The sequence below is a fragment of the Macaca thibetana genome, chromosome 4, assembly GCF_024542745.1.
Source record: "Macaca thibetana thibetana isolate TM-01 chromosome 4, ASM2454274v1, whole genome shotgun sequence".
NCBI classification, from domain to species: Eukaryota; Metazoa; Chordata; class Mammalia; order Primates; family Cercopithecidae; genus Macaca; species Macaca thibetana.
Window position 1 is genome coordinate 66,773,019 of NC_065581.1, and position 15,823 is coordinate 66,788,841.

Sequence of the window (15,823 nt, forward strand, 5' to 3'; positions counted from 1 at the left end):
GGAACACGGTTCTCTTTCGTACTCCATACTTTCTTTCCCATGACATTCCATTTGTGTGTACACCCCCAACCCTCCCCCAACCCAATAAACCTGATGTTTATTCCCTTTGTGTTCTATTTGCATTATAACAATATAGCTAATGAAATAATGAAATAATTGGAGAGAAGGGTCCCTATCCTGAGGCTTTTTAATACAAGGACTTTTCAGGGGTGATCTCCTGAGAGAGCCCAGTTTTCTACCCAAAAGAATAGAAGCAATGGTAGAACTTTTAAACCAATTATAAAATAAGATGGCAGCGCGGTACAGAATAAAGAGATAATTTTGAAGTCTTAGAGTCTTGAGCTGCCTCACACATCACATCTCTGACAGTCACCTAAATAATACCTCCACATACAGGAGGCCCTAACACGACTTTCTTCCACTGGAAGAGAAGATGTGTATCTCAATAAAGGCGCAGCTTGTCAAAACAACCAAAAATCTCAGATTAGCACCCTTCACAGAACTCTGATCCAAGAGTGGAAGGAGGGGTCGTTGCCTACATACCTTCACAATTCAGCAAGGACAGATTTAATTTCAGGCCTTACGGGTTTGCTCCAGACTTTCCTTTGCAATCACACCTATTTCACCTCCAGCCCACTAGTTACATGGCCCTATTTTATGCCTCATCCACACCTGCATGCCCATGGCCCCAAAGACAGCTTTAGCTAGGTGTCACGAATATGACGAACCTGAACCAAGGCATTTGATCTTCAGCAAATGAATGTCTACTTTTCTGTTCCCATAAATATCCTTGGCCCTACAGTTTCACCTCCACTACAGACAGGTGCCTAAATAGGCTGAGCTAGAGAAGCAGTCTGTCTGGCTTTCCGCTGTTTTTCAATTGTGTTCATCAGCGACAAAGGTGCTGCACTCTGCCACATCTCGTTTGCCACCGTATCACAGAATTGGCACGCTGTGGTGATGTGAGTCAGTGCATGGTACAGCCATTAGAGAATCACCCCTTCTCAGGAGTGTGCGCAGCCTCTCAGTTGTGAGGAAAGGAGGATTGGATACCCACAAACATTGGATTTTCTTAGTGGAAGCTTGTGTTTTCACTGGTTACTGATGCACACCCGCCTCGGGACCAGAATTGTGGCAGGTCTGGCTGCAAGTAAGCCATTTCAGTTCAAGTTGCTAAGCTCAGAGGATTAATTGTGATGCATACTAAAGGAGAATGGTGGGGAAGGTTTGAGTCCCTCTCATCATTAATATAACTGAGGGATTATAGACCCTTCCCTGGAGAAAATCAGACAGTAACCGGCCGTTGAAATATAAAATAGAATTCTGAAGAAGCCTGGCACAAGATCTGTGCTTTGTAGCTAAGAATAGCAAGGTTAATTACAGAAGGGAGTGACAGAAACAGGAAAGCAGCCATCGCACAAAGGAGAAGTTGCTGCAGTGGTCGTTCTAAAATAATTGGTAGCAGGAGCTGGTCTCAGAGCTGTCAAAACATTAACCCTTGAGGGGTGGAGTCTGGAGGGGGAAGAGATTGAGACTGAGAGAGAGAGAGGGAGAGAAATAGAGAGAGAAACATACAAGCACAGGTCACTTGTGGTTTCAAATAAAGGATAGCTGCTTACTAACTCAAATCAGATTCTAAGTTTTTAATTATATTTGTCAGTATATGACTAAGCCTCCTTAAATTCAGCATGTGTGATTTTACATACTCATACAATTCTATCACATAGTTTTTCTCTGGCAAGCCCCAAATACAATAATAAAAGCAGTGTTTGTGTCAAACAAATAAGTAAATAAATTTTACCCTAGCTAATAAGTTTTCTAGCCATATGTTTATCATATATAGCAATATCACAGACAGAATGAAGCTAGTTAAGAAAATAATAATTGTTTAAAGATATGTTAGTGTTTCAGTTAACATGAGAATCTCTGAAACAAGTACATGATAAGGTCAACCTTTACTCAAAATAAGTTTTCTAGGCATCTAGTACTTTTTCCTTATAATTCTAGGCCACAGTTTATTTTACCTTTATCAGAATGATACCTGCTGTTCTATTTATATTCAGCTTTCACTTTTAGTCATATCTGATTATATAGATAGAAAATTTGAGTTCAACCATTAAGATCAGCAGTGAGGAATAAAATATTTAAAACTGGAAATGGGTTTTTTTTATATACTTTAAGTTCTAGGGTATATGTGCACAACGTGCAGGTTTGTTACATGTGTATACATGTATCCAGCTTCATCCATGTCCCTACAAAGAACATTAACTCATCCTTTTTTATGGCTGCGTAGTATTCCATGGTGTATATGTGCCACATTTTCTTAATCCAGTCTATCATTGATGGACCTTTGGGTTGGTTCCAAGTCTTTACTATTGTGAATAGTGCCACAATAAACATACGTGTGTATCTGTCTTTATAGCAGCATGATTTTGTAAAGGAAGCTTTGTCATCCTCTCCTTAATATTTCTTGGATTAATTTTTAGAGATTTTTTTTTCATTTGCTTTGCTGAGAAATAAAAGTGAGGGATAATTTAGCCCTGTGAGTATGTGTCCACCTTTATATAATTCTCAGAATTCCAATAATGCTCACTTTATTATTATTACTGTGATTATTATCATTATTATTAAGCATTACTTGAGCATGCACTATATGACAGCCATGTATTAGAGTATATACATGTATAAATTATAACTTGTAACTAATTATGTTGATACTATTATTCCTATTTCAAAGAGGAGAGCACTAAGGTGAAAGAAGGTTTAGTAATTCACTGAAAATGTATAACAACCATTAATAAGCAGCAGAACTAGGATTCAAAGGTAGAATCTGTAGTTTTCCCAAAACACCTTGCTGTTTCTTATTTAAACTTTTCATAATTATTACTTCCTTAATAATAATCTTGTGTAATCTAACTTCCTTATTATCATTAGCATTAAGTAACTGCATTTATTTTTAATATTCAGAATTGGGTTACTCATAAAAACATTTTCTATATTCCTTAACCTGAAGCCCAGTTTAGGGAAGCTGCCCGATTTTATATATATTGGGGTTTCTTCAATAAGGAGAGCCTGTAGCAGACCCTAACCTCATGGCAAATGAAGGGGTTCAGGATACACTACCCCCAAAAATATGATACTTTGGCATATTAACTATTTTACACTAAAGGAATTTGATAAAGAGCACATGCAGGAAGGACTCACTAACCTTCTCCCCATTCTTCTTCCTTGAAGTGGGTCATAAAACCTAGGAAGGATTTTCTGAACTTGCCCTGAAACAAGTCATGAGACCCTCCTGTGAGAGGTGCCCTCCCTATACCGAGAGGAAAGGAGTATCCTTATCCCTGAAGATGAAGGGTCACAGAGAAAAATCGGAAAAAACAAGCCTTGCCAAGTTTTCTCTAGTTTATTACCATTCGATTATAATATCCATAATAGAAATTGATACTTCTCCCTGTCTACTCTTCATGAAACCTCGCATAAAAATCTGTAGGTTTAACTATTTCTTTACATCTTAATTTCCTTATGAAGACTCCCATGTCTTGTAACACTTATGTTAAATAAATCTATATGCTTTTCTCTTTTTAAATTTTGTTTTAGATGCCTCAGCCATGAACTTCCTCAGGACAGATGGAGAGAAAGATATTTTTTTCTCTACACAAACATATCCTAGAGATAATGCAATGAATAATTACTATTAAGAAGTATGTTGAAGGGCTGCAAATTACCCCCCAGATCATCCCAATTCTCCTTCCCTTATTTGGAAAACAATTGATATATAAGACAAAGAAAAGCACTGTGTATATTATCCTTTCTCAGAGTTCCTGAACTAGATAAAGTAGCACTCAACAGAATGCATTAGTTTGTATATGAATGCATTTGTTGATCTATTTGTTTCATATGGCATTCCTTGTCTGTCCATTCTTATTTCCACTCCCCACCCCTTTCTCTGCTCTCTCTAGGTCATAGAAAACTACATTTGTCAGACTCTGCTGCCTTTTGGCTTCTGGGCGGGTTCCACCAATGAGATCCACTGTAGGGAGATAGGAGGGAGGAAGCAATGAGAATTCAGAGTATTTCTCTCAGTCTGTTTCTATGCTTAGAGCAGCTGCATCTCCTCTGTGATTCTGGTTCCTGTTGGACTGCGCCTCCCTCCACTGTCACATTCCCACCTGGCAGCTCCCCGCCACAGGTCAATCTCCCACTGCATGGCTCCAGCTGCTGGACTTTGGCCAACTCGTTCCAACATTTGCAGGCCCCAGGGGGGAAGGGGACAAAACAAAGCCCATACATCTATATCTCATGTTTAAAAGTTATAAATCAAATACAAATTGTTAAAAGTATTTTCAATTTTTTTCTACTTTGATAAACATAGTTTTATAATGGCATTTTAAAAATATCTTGCTTGGGAATCCATGAAACAAACACCCACTTTCTCTTACTTATTAAGGAGTGGAGGGGAGGGTAGAAATTCTTACTTCCCAGACCCCAGGCTTGGCTACTTAGTTACCTTAGTCTTCTCTGAACACTACTGTCTGGGAACTAAAAGGATTTTGTGAATAGGGACACTAGTTCGAACTAAACCACCTAGTTCAAACTAAGAATTCTGTGTCCACAGGTGCCTCCAATTTTACAATGTGGTGGTTGTTGACCCATTACGTTTCACAAGGAGAGCTAAGGCTGAAAGTCCAGGTTCAAATTTAGAACTTTCAGACTCAGGCTTCAGGCTTGTGTCCCAGACCTATTCACTTTCTCTTGGCTCCATTTCATGCTTGACTGACTGCATTCACATAGACACTCCAGATCTTACATCCAAGCCCTAGCTACTCCCTCCCCAGTTGTAAACAGCTGGGGCCTCTTGGCTACCTTGTGGCTCTGGAGTTCTGTGCTGATCAAGGGAAGATAGGCTCAGGGAAAGTGGATGAAGTCCGTCATCCACTTGGCTAGAGAAGGCCAGGGACCTACCCACCTGGAGCACAGTCTGGAACGGGATGGGGGATGGGATCTGGGTGTTTATATCTTCTTGACCCAGGAGTTTCTTCTGTCAGAAAGGACATGGCCAGGAAGGAACAGAGTAGGATTTTTTAAAATGTGGAGCCCAGATCAGGGTTCCTCCTTTTCCAGGGGGGAGGGTAGCACAAATTTTGAGGATCTTCCAAAAATGTTGGTGGTGGCATCTTCCTCTTATTGCTAATCTCTTGAATGTATCCCTATTCCCTCTTCGTCTCCTCAGCCTTCTCTTACTTGCTTAACAAATTCATTATAATAAAATTCCATGCCTCAAAATACCTGGAAAGGTTTCTGCTTTCTTGACTGTATTCTGATTGATATAACTTGTTTAAATTTTTTTAAAGTGTTAGAATGCAGTGATATTTTATGTACATTGTATGTTGGATTTATCTGAACTAAAGGGAATGAGCTCTATTACAAAGATAGATTCAGAGGTATAAAATGTTTTCTGACAATCTGAATCTTTTTGTAACACATGTACATTTCATAAGTCATATTTCAAAAGCCATTATATATTCAGCTGTGCCTAAATTTGCATGTGGAGTTACAAGGTAAATAGGACAGATGGAGAAAAATAGAAGTGGAATATTTCAACATGCCAAGCAGAGGGGCAAGAAAGTGAAAGTGATTCAACTAAATGCTGCCTCTTACCTAATATAGAGCCTTTGATGGCAAGCTGCAGCCTTTGGGTTCTCTACAATTCGCTCCGACACTTCCCACATTGAATCTTTTTCACGTGTCATTCTACTAGGACAGTGCACTGCTAGCTCTTAAAATAAGACTTACACATATGGTACTTATATAATGAATATAAAACCCGTGCAGTGGGGCTGGAAATGTTCACATTTGGTTTCTTGATAACGCTTGAGGAGAGATACTGCCTGGGTTATATAACAATTCAATTCCTAGTTGGTTTTTGTTGTTGTTGTTAGTTTCCTGGAAGGCGCAAGAGTTTGACACACATCTGAATCCCAATCTTTGTCCATTGTTGCTAATAAATAAGATTGTGTGTTTTGAAAATCCTGATTTCAGTGATAAAACTTATATTCCTTATTTTCATATTCTGTATCACCTTGTTCAATTCATCATGGATAACATCATTGCTGAGAAAAATCAGGAATATATTTGGTGACGTTCTGTCATTTCTGTTTCTGTGCCTTTGCTTATAACTCTCTCTCTCTCAGTGCAGCAAGCCTGCTCTGACTGACCTGGTATACACTGCCAACATTTGGCAACAGAGGGAAAGGGAAGGTAATCAACTTTACTGCCTGATGTTACTAAAAACCATAGCCAATTTTCAATTATCCGTGTCAGTAGATGCAGGGATCTTTGAAATCCAGATCTAATCTATAAATAACAAGGTAACAAGAGAAACAAAACAGTGGAGCTTCATTTGATCAAAAGTTGCTGTATTTTTTAGTCATGATTTCTAAAGTCATCATCATACTGCCTTCCAGTTGAAAAACTGATTCAAGCCTTAGGCTGGGACTATGGCTGGTGGAGCTGAATCAAGGAACTTGGCCTTCATTTGTAGGTAAATGGGCATCCTGCTTCCCCTACCATTTCCATATTAAATTTTCTAACTGCCCCCACCTCACAATTCAGGAAGAGCAGCTGAAGGACCCGAGGCTTCACACCATGAGGCCAGGCTGCCCAGGGTGTTGATGGGAAGCACAGAGAGGCTCTTCCAAAGGCTGAGAAAAAGGTCATGCTATCTGGGAACAATAATGTTTTACACTGTAAACCCACCCAATAGAGGAATGAGAGTGAGAGGTAACTGCACATGTCACTACCACCTCTACGCTGGTGCTGCCTCTTGCAAACACCAGGGGAGGAGACACAGTTCCCACAACACTTGCACCTGTGCTATTAAAGATGTGCAGTAGTCTGCCTTTACTTTTCACAGTTACTGAACCATTCTTAATGGAGCCAGAGAAGGAAAGTCAATAACCTGCAAACCATACAATCAACCTCACTGCCATGAATTGAAGAGGTGGTGGTTCATATTTGTCTCCCATTGTTTGTTCTCTTCCAAATGTTGACATTGCCTCCTTATTCACATAGCAGAACCAGACTAGAATATGTCTATGAATCAAGAAATCTTGTTGACTTGGGGGAGAACCTGAGAATATATATTCTACTTGATGGACTAGTAACAATATATTTGCATATGAAGAGTGGTTTATAATGACTTCAAGCTGGCCTGTGGAGTTATGTTATCCTATTGCTTCTGTTGGCATTTAAGCTAAACAATAAATTGTGTTTCACCAGTGACTCTCATCAAACATGGTACCTTTTATCATAATATCCATATTAACTAAGTTGATGAATATCCAAAGTGAGATAGGGTTATTATTATTAATAGCTGTAATAAGTACAATTGACAGAATTGCGGTACAAATTTCAAGGAGTTAAATAGACCCAGGAAGGTTAATCATGGTGAATAACTAGCTTGCATGGTGATTTCCTAGCCGTGTTGCATTACAAACAAGAGGCTCAGCAGTGTTTTCATCTCATCATCTTTACTCATTTTATCTTTGCTTTCTTATCCCACTTCTCCCTATCTCCCGAATGCATATTTTGGGACATGGCAACATTTTTCTAGTGTTAATATGAATTGATGTCTTCCTTAGAAATAATTAGAGCCCTACACATGTCAGAAAATTATGGGACAGAGTGTCTTTCAGCTCAAGTAATGTTCCAGCACAGGAGGCGATGAAAACGCATTATCTGAAAATTACTCCACATAAAGTGAATAGTCGTGTTCTCACTTGAGTTCTTTGGAAACAGATGGCCACTCTCTTAGTAATAAAAATAATTCTCCTTACTTACCAAGCTTTTATTTCAAAATATATTCCTTTGAATTATGTCGTTATCCTCATACCATTTCTATGAGGGAGATAGAGACCAAGACATGGTAGTTCATAGAGCTCTCAGCAGAAAAGCGCAAACCCAATCTCTAAACTTGTCATCACCTTCCAGGGATCTCATGACATATCTCATTCCATACTAGAACTGAGACTGATCCATTTATATATATTGCTTTTCTGCTTTTCTAGAGGAAACTTGCTGCTGCCTTTTAAACCAATGTTAAAGTGTATGTCAACAGAGTAAAATCAGAATTTGGTTATGTTATAGGTTTATATTACAGTTTTGCCACTTTGAAGCATTAGTTGGCCAAGTTCTCATCTTTCTCAGACTTTTACTCCGGGATAAATGCAGCCTAACTGATGCACAACTGCATCAATAATGGAAACTGTATAAGAGTTTGGTCAGCAACCTTTGGTGCTATGAGTTTCATCATTGTAGTGATAATGGAAGTCATCATTGTTTCCAGTGAAGGTTGTTTGTTAATGTGTGACATCAATAGAGCTAATATATACCAGCCCAATAAATGCTGAGGAGATTCTACTATGTAAATGACTTTCTACTTTCTATTAATTCCATACCACAGACCGCTTAGAAAAAAATAAGGAAACTTCTACTGCTCTCTCTCTCTCTCTCTCTCTCACTGTATGTGTGTGTGTGTGTGTGTGTATGTATGTGTATATGTGTATATATATATATACACACACACATATACTTTTAGTAGCTTAGCACCAAAAGTCTTCCTCAAAGTATATATATATATGTATATGCTTGATGTGTGTGTGTGTATGTGTGTGTGTGTATATATATATATGTGTGTGTGTGTGTGTGTATATATATATATAAAAAAATATATATATATATGCTTTGAGGAAGACTTTTGGTGTTAAGCTCCTAAAAGTATCACAATTCTATCATTGAGATATGAGGGAAGCAAAGGTGATAGCTCCAAGTTTTTCTTCCTCAGTAATAAAGTTGCTACAGCTGGGGGTTTCGGTGGGAATGGAGGAATATATTGGTTGTCAAAGGTCTTAAAGGAGAGGAGAACAACAGATTTCCAAAAGATGGTTCACAAATCACACAATGTGAAATGAACTCAGAAAGAAGGGTAATTAGGTTGGTAATTACGAAGGTTTTTTTAAGTGGAGAAGTAGCCAAGCAAATGAATACTATAAAAGCACCTATAGTTGCACTCAAAATCGAAAATCCAATTTTGATTATGATGGATGTTTTATATAAGAAAAATACGTTTAAAATTGATCTCTCTCCAATTACGTTTTTACATATATCATTTCTGCCATTCATTTTTTCCCTTACATAGAAAGATTAGAAGAAACTTGGCCTTACAAAGACAGAGGTTATGGTTTGAAATCCTTCTCTACTATTTACTGAGTTTGTTTGTTTTTGTTACTTGGCCTCTTGGAGTTTTCATTCTCACATTATTCTGGAGTTATTATTAGAGTAGCATAAGAACGCACATGCAGGCACTCAGTGGTACTGAATTACTTTTCCTTATAAAAGAAAAATTGCATGGGACACTTGTTAAAGATGGCAAGGTAGATTTTTCATCTAAATATGGGAGAGGGACTATTGCAACAGGAGAGAGAGATTGAACGCAATTCTGCAGAAAGAAAAAGTGAATGCTGGAGAGAGCCAATGGAACATTGCTGGTCCTAGAGGGAGGTTGGTCAATGTGATAGGCCATCTGTGTCTTGCTGATTAATAGACTCTGACCCTCCCACAGAGACTAGAAATAGGGGCACTGTCTTCTTTATTCGTTTTTTTAAGTTTTAATTTTTATGGATATATAATAATTGTATATATTTTCTGGGGTACATGTGAAATGTTGATACAGGCATACAATGTGTAATGATCAAATCAGGGTAATTGGGATATCCATCACCTCAAGCATTTATCACTTCTTTGTGTTAGGAACACTCCAATTCTACTCTTCTAGTTTTTGAAATATACAATAAATTATTGTTAACTACAATCACTGTATGGTGCTACTGAACACTAAATCTTCTTCCTTCTAACTGTATTTTTGGGCCATTAACCATCTCCTCTTAATTACCCTCTCCCTATTAGCCTACCCAGCATCTGGTAACCATCATTCTAATGTCTGTCTTCATGAGATCAACATTTTTAGCTCTCACATTTAAGTGAGAACATGTGATATTTGTCTTTTTGTGCCTGGCTTATTTCACTTACTGTAATGTGCTCTAGTTCCATCTATGTTGTTGCAAATGATAGGACTTCATTCTTTTTTGTGGCTGGATAATATTCCATTTTGTATTAGTATGACTTTTTAAACTATTCATCTATTGATGGATACTTAGGTTGATTCCATATTTTGGCTATAGTGAATAGTGCTGCAATAATGTAAGAGCTCAGATATCTCTTCCATACACTGTTTTCTTTTCTTTTGAAAATATACCCAGCAGTTAGATTACTGTTTCATATGGTAGTTCTATTTTTAGTTTTTTAAGGAGCCCCCATACTGTTCTCCACAGTGGCTGCACAAATTTACACTCCCAATAACAGTTTAAGAAGATTCCCTTTCTCCACATCCTCACCAGCTTTCATTATTGCCTGTCTTTTGGGTAAAAGACATTTTAACTGGGGTGAGATGATATTTTATTGTAGTTTTGGTATGTGTTTCTCTGATAATTAGTAATGTTGAACATATTTTCATAAGCCTGTTGGCCATTTTTTGTGGTTTCTTTTGAGAAATGTCTGTTCACATCTTTTTTTCACTTTAATTGGATTATTTGGTCTTTTGGGTTTTTTGTTTTGTTTTGTTTTTGTTTTTGCTATTGAGTTGTTTGAGTTCCTTATACATTCTGGTATGGGTAGTTTGCAAATATTTCCTCCCATTCTTTTGGGAGCTGTCTCTTCAACTTTGTTAATTGTTTCCTTTACTTTGAAGAAGGAAGCTTTTTAGCTTGATGTTGTCCCATTTGTCTATTTGCCCTTACTTATAGGGTGTTACTCAAGAAATCCTTACACAGAGCAATGTCTAGTAGTTCTGTAGTTTCAGGTATTACATTTAAATATTTGATCCATTTTAATTTGATTTTTGTGTGTATGGCAAGAGATAGGGGTTAGTTTCATTCTTCTCCATATGGGTATCCAGTTTTCCCAGCACCATTAATTGAAGAAACTATCCTTTCCCCATTGTATGTTCTTGGCAACCCCATAAAAAATGCATCTAGTCTAAATACATGGATTTATATCTGGGTTCTCTATTCTATTTCATTAGGCTATGTGTCTGTATTTATGTCAGTACTATGATGTTTTGGTTACTATAGCTTTGTAGTATCATTTAAAGTCAGGTAGCATGATACCTGCAGCTTTCTTTTTTTTGTTCAGATTTTCTTTGACTATTCTGAATCTTTTGTGGTTCCATATAAATTTAAGGATTTTTTTTCTATTTATGTGAAGGCTATCATTGGTATTTTAATAGGGATTGCATTGAATCTGTAGATTTCTTTGAGTTTTGTGGACATATTAACAATATACCAAAATTAGACAAAGACTTAAAAAAAAAGGAAACTATAGAACAATATCTCTGATGACTATACATGCAAAAATTCTCAAAAATACTAGCAAGTTGAATTCAACAACACATTATAAAATGATTCATCACGATCAAGTGAGATTCATCCCAGTGATGCAAAGATAGTTTAACATACACAAATTAATAAATGTCATTTATCACACAGGATGAAGGACAAAAACTATATGATCATCTCAATAGGTGCAGAGAAAACATTTAATAAAGTTAAACATTCCTTAATGATAAAACTCTTAACAAGCTGGATATAAAAGGAACATAGTCCAACACAATAAAGGCCATATATGAAATATTCACAGCCAGTATCATACTAAACAAGGGAAAACTAGAAGCATTTCCTCTAAGATCACGAAACAAACAAGGATGCCCACTTTTACCACTTTTATTCAAGATAAAACTGGAAGTCCTAGCAAGAGCAATCGAAAAAGGGAAAGAAATAAAGGACTTCCAGATTGGAAATTAAGAAGTCAAATTATCCTTATTTGCAACAGATTATATGATCTTATATTTAGAAAAATCTGAATACTTCAAGAAACTATTAGAACTGATAAACAAATTTAGTACAGTCACGGGATACAAAAGCAACATTAAAAACCAGCAGCATTTACATATGCCACTGGCAAACAATCTGAAACAGAAGCTGAGAAAGTATCCAATTTACAATAGCTACAAATATTAATAAAATATCTAGCAATGCACTTAAAGAAGTGGAAAACTCTACCATGAAAACTATAAAACATTGATGAAAAATATTGAAGAGGACACAAGTATTGAAGAGATAGTCCATGTTCATCAGTTGTCACTATCATGATGATAACATTTCAAAGTGATAGCCTCCAGATCCTTGAGAAGGACATTCTTGGTTTTAGAAGATTTACATTTCAATGGTGCAGAGATGTAGAAAGATTTTATTTATAATTGTAAGTTTTCTAAAATACAATTGATTCTTGAACAACATGAGTTTGAACTGCACAGGTCCACTTATAAGCAGATTTTTTTTCGATAAACATATTGGAAAAAATTTATTAGAGAGTTGCAACAATTTGAGAAAACTTGCAGATGAGCCACCTAACCTACAGATATTGAAAGTATTAAGAAAGAGTTAGTTTTGTCATGAATGCACAAAATATATGTAGATATTAGTCTATGTTATCACCTCCTGCCATAAAATATACACAAATCTATTATAAAAATTTAAAATTTATCAAAACTTATGCATACAAACACAGATTATATTCAGCTGAGAGAAATGTAAATATGCAGTATTAAATTATAACTGCAAAAACTTAACTGCATTTCATACTGTACTACTGTAATAATTGCATAGCCACCTCCTTTTGCTGTTGCAGCGAGCTCAACTGTTACTAGTATCTACTGAAAACAGTATGTGACTCTAATCATCTCAGAAAACTAGTCTTATCTCTCGAGTAAATTGCATATTGCATTAAAAAGTGATTTCTTGTGGTTCTTGCATATTTTTCACCATGTTTAGTGCAATATTGTAAATCTTGAATAACACCATGGGGCCCATACAAAGCACCACTAGTGATACTGGGAGAATAAGAGAAGAGTTATGACATTACAAGAAAAGTTGAATTTCTTGATATGTACCATAGATTGAGGACTGTAATTGTGGTTGCCCACTATTTTAAGATAAATAAATCCAGTAATGACCATTGTAGAAAAAGAAAATAACTCATGAAACTGCTGCTATGACAATAGGCACCAAAAAAAAAAAAAAATCAGTTTCTTTGCAAAGTATTTTTTCATCTCATAGTGAAAATTCAGCTTTTACCTAGATGCAGAATTGCTGTAAGGAAAGCATATCTATGGACTCTAATATAATTCAAGAAAATGCAAAGTCATTGTATGACAACTAAAAGCAAAAAGAAGGTGAAGGATCTGAAGTTGAATAGTTTAATGTAAGTAAAGAACGGTTTGATGCTTTTAGAAAGAGATTTAGCTTTTAAAAATGTCTGGATAATAGCAGAAGCAGCTTCTGCTGACCAAGAGGCAGCAAACAAGCTTTCAGAGACCATGAAGAAACTCCTTGAAGAGAGAATATCTGCCTGAACAGGTTTTTAATGTAGATGAAAGTCTCCTATTCTGGAAAAAAAAAAAAATGCCGTGAAGGATATATATTAGTAAGGAAAGGAAGCAAGCTCCAGGATTTAAGGCTGTAAGTGATAGGCTAATTCACCAGTTTTGCAAATGCAGTTAGGTTTATGATCAGGACTGCCATTATCTATAAAGCTACTAATTTCCTAACTTTGAAGGGAAATTATAAACACCAGCTGCCCGTCTCTTGGTTCTGTAAGAAGAGGACCTAGAGAATGAGAACATTTTTCTTCTGGATTGGTTCCATTGGTGTTTTGTCCCCGAAGTCAGGAAGTACCTTGATAGTAAGGGACTATATTTTAAAATTCTCTTGATAATCGAACATCGAACAATACCCCTGGCCATCCACAACTCCATGAGTTTAACACTGAAGGCATCAAAGTGGTCTGTTCATCCCCAAATATAACGTCTGTAATACAGCCTCTAGATGTAGGAGTCATAAGAATCTTTAAAGCTATTACATGCGGTACTCTATGGAAAGAATTGCCAACATTATAGAAGAGAACCCTGTAGGAAAGGATTGTCGACATTATGAAAGAGAACCCTGTAGAGAGAACATCGTGAAAGTGTGGAAGGATTACGCCATTGAAGATGCCATCGTTGTTATAGAAAAATCCTTGAAAACCGTCACGCTCTAAACAATCAATAAATTCCTGCTGGAGAAAACTGTGTCCATATATTGCGCATGTCTTCACATGTCTTCACAGGATTTATGACAGAGCGAATCAAGGAAATCATGAAAGAGACTGGATGTGGCAAAACAGGTGGAGAGTGAAGAATTTCAAGATACGGATCTTGGAGAAATTTCAGAGCTGAGAGACACCACTCCAGAGGAATTACATAAGACATCTTGATGGAGATGAGTGCTTCCAAACCAGTGCCAGACAATGAGGAAGAGGACTTAGAAGTAGTGCCAGAAAACAAATTGACATTAGATAATAATTGATATTATTTTCACAATTTTGCCAGACTGAATGTAGCAGTTAATAGTACAAAACTTGGCAGAAAGTTTTGATTATTCCACACTGCTTTTGGCTTCTTTTACAACATGGATCCTTATATGAGATGAACACTGAAACTAAAGCAAATGGTGGAAGAAAAACTGGTGCTGTATAGGAACATTTTTAGAGAAATAAAAAAGCAAAAAAAAATCAGACAGAAATTACGATGCATGTCCTTAAAGTTACACAGAATGTGCCTGCCTCTTCTGCCTCCCCTTCCACCTCCTCTGCTTCTTCCGTCTCTGTCACCCCTTACACAGCAAGACTAACAACCCCTCTTCTTTCTCCTCCTCCTCAGCCTACTCAACAGGAAGACAACAAGGATGAAGACCTTTATGATGATCCACTTGCACTTCAAATTTGTTCAGGCTGAAGGGAAAAGTAAAGCCATTTTGGTCACCCTTCCTTTTGCTGGCTATGTCCTGCATTCCCGCCCATTCAGCAATTTTTTTTCTCACAGTTTTGGCATCTATTAAATTCTCTGCACATCATCCAATCCCTTTAAAATCCACCTAATCTCAAACTTAAAAGAACATTTTTTTTTTTTTTTGCTCATTTTTACTCCATGTCTTCACTCCTACACAATCATAGACATTACTTTAAAATTGCACATAAAACTGACCTATGTCTGAAGAATTCTGTTTTCAATGGAATGTCTGGGCAAAGTGGCTTTTATTTTTTAAGAGTTAGGGATTTTGGTTAGTAATTAAATAGGATTTCATGTGTAACTTAGTAGTAATCACCTTCTGTGAAGTATGATTCTTCTCTAAAAGATATTTTCCTTGACCACAGAGTGCTTTCTAAAACTCGAAGCCTCTTTTTTTCATTAATAGCTCTCGAGGATCCAAGTCTATTATAAGACCACCTTATACTTTTAGTTGCTTTCAACTCTTCTTTCTCTTTTTCTTCTTCCAATAATCTTATTCTAGGCAAAAATTTCAACCAAAATACAAGGTTGTTGTTTTTTTTTTTTTTTAAAAAAAAGAGGTTATATAATTATTTTCTAATTTCCAAGTTGAACAAAATTTTTATCACTCTTGATTTATAACTGAATTGTAAAGAAACTCAGACTTTTTAAATCCTTGGGTTGCTGATATTGCAGGTTTTCTCCTAAAAATTATATTGAGTGAATAATTAAATCATCATGGAAAACTCCATTTATTTTCTACAGCCTTAGAATTAAGACAAAAATATAACGTCCACATTACCTAAGTACATTCAATAAGTTCAAGTCCCTGATTCTAGGACT

At 36.5% G+C, this 15,823-nt stretch overlaps 1 protein-coding gene across 5 annotated transcripts in view; it reads left to right on the forward strand.

The window, feature by feature from the left end:
* ADGRB3 (adhesion G protein-coupled receptor B3) overlaps positions 1–15,823 on the forward strand; it is a 747,311-nt gene that overhangs the window by 645,551 nt on the left and 85,937 nt on the right. The gene's annotated exons all lie outside the window — the stretch shown is intronic.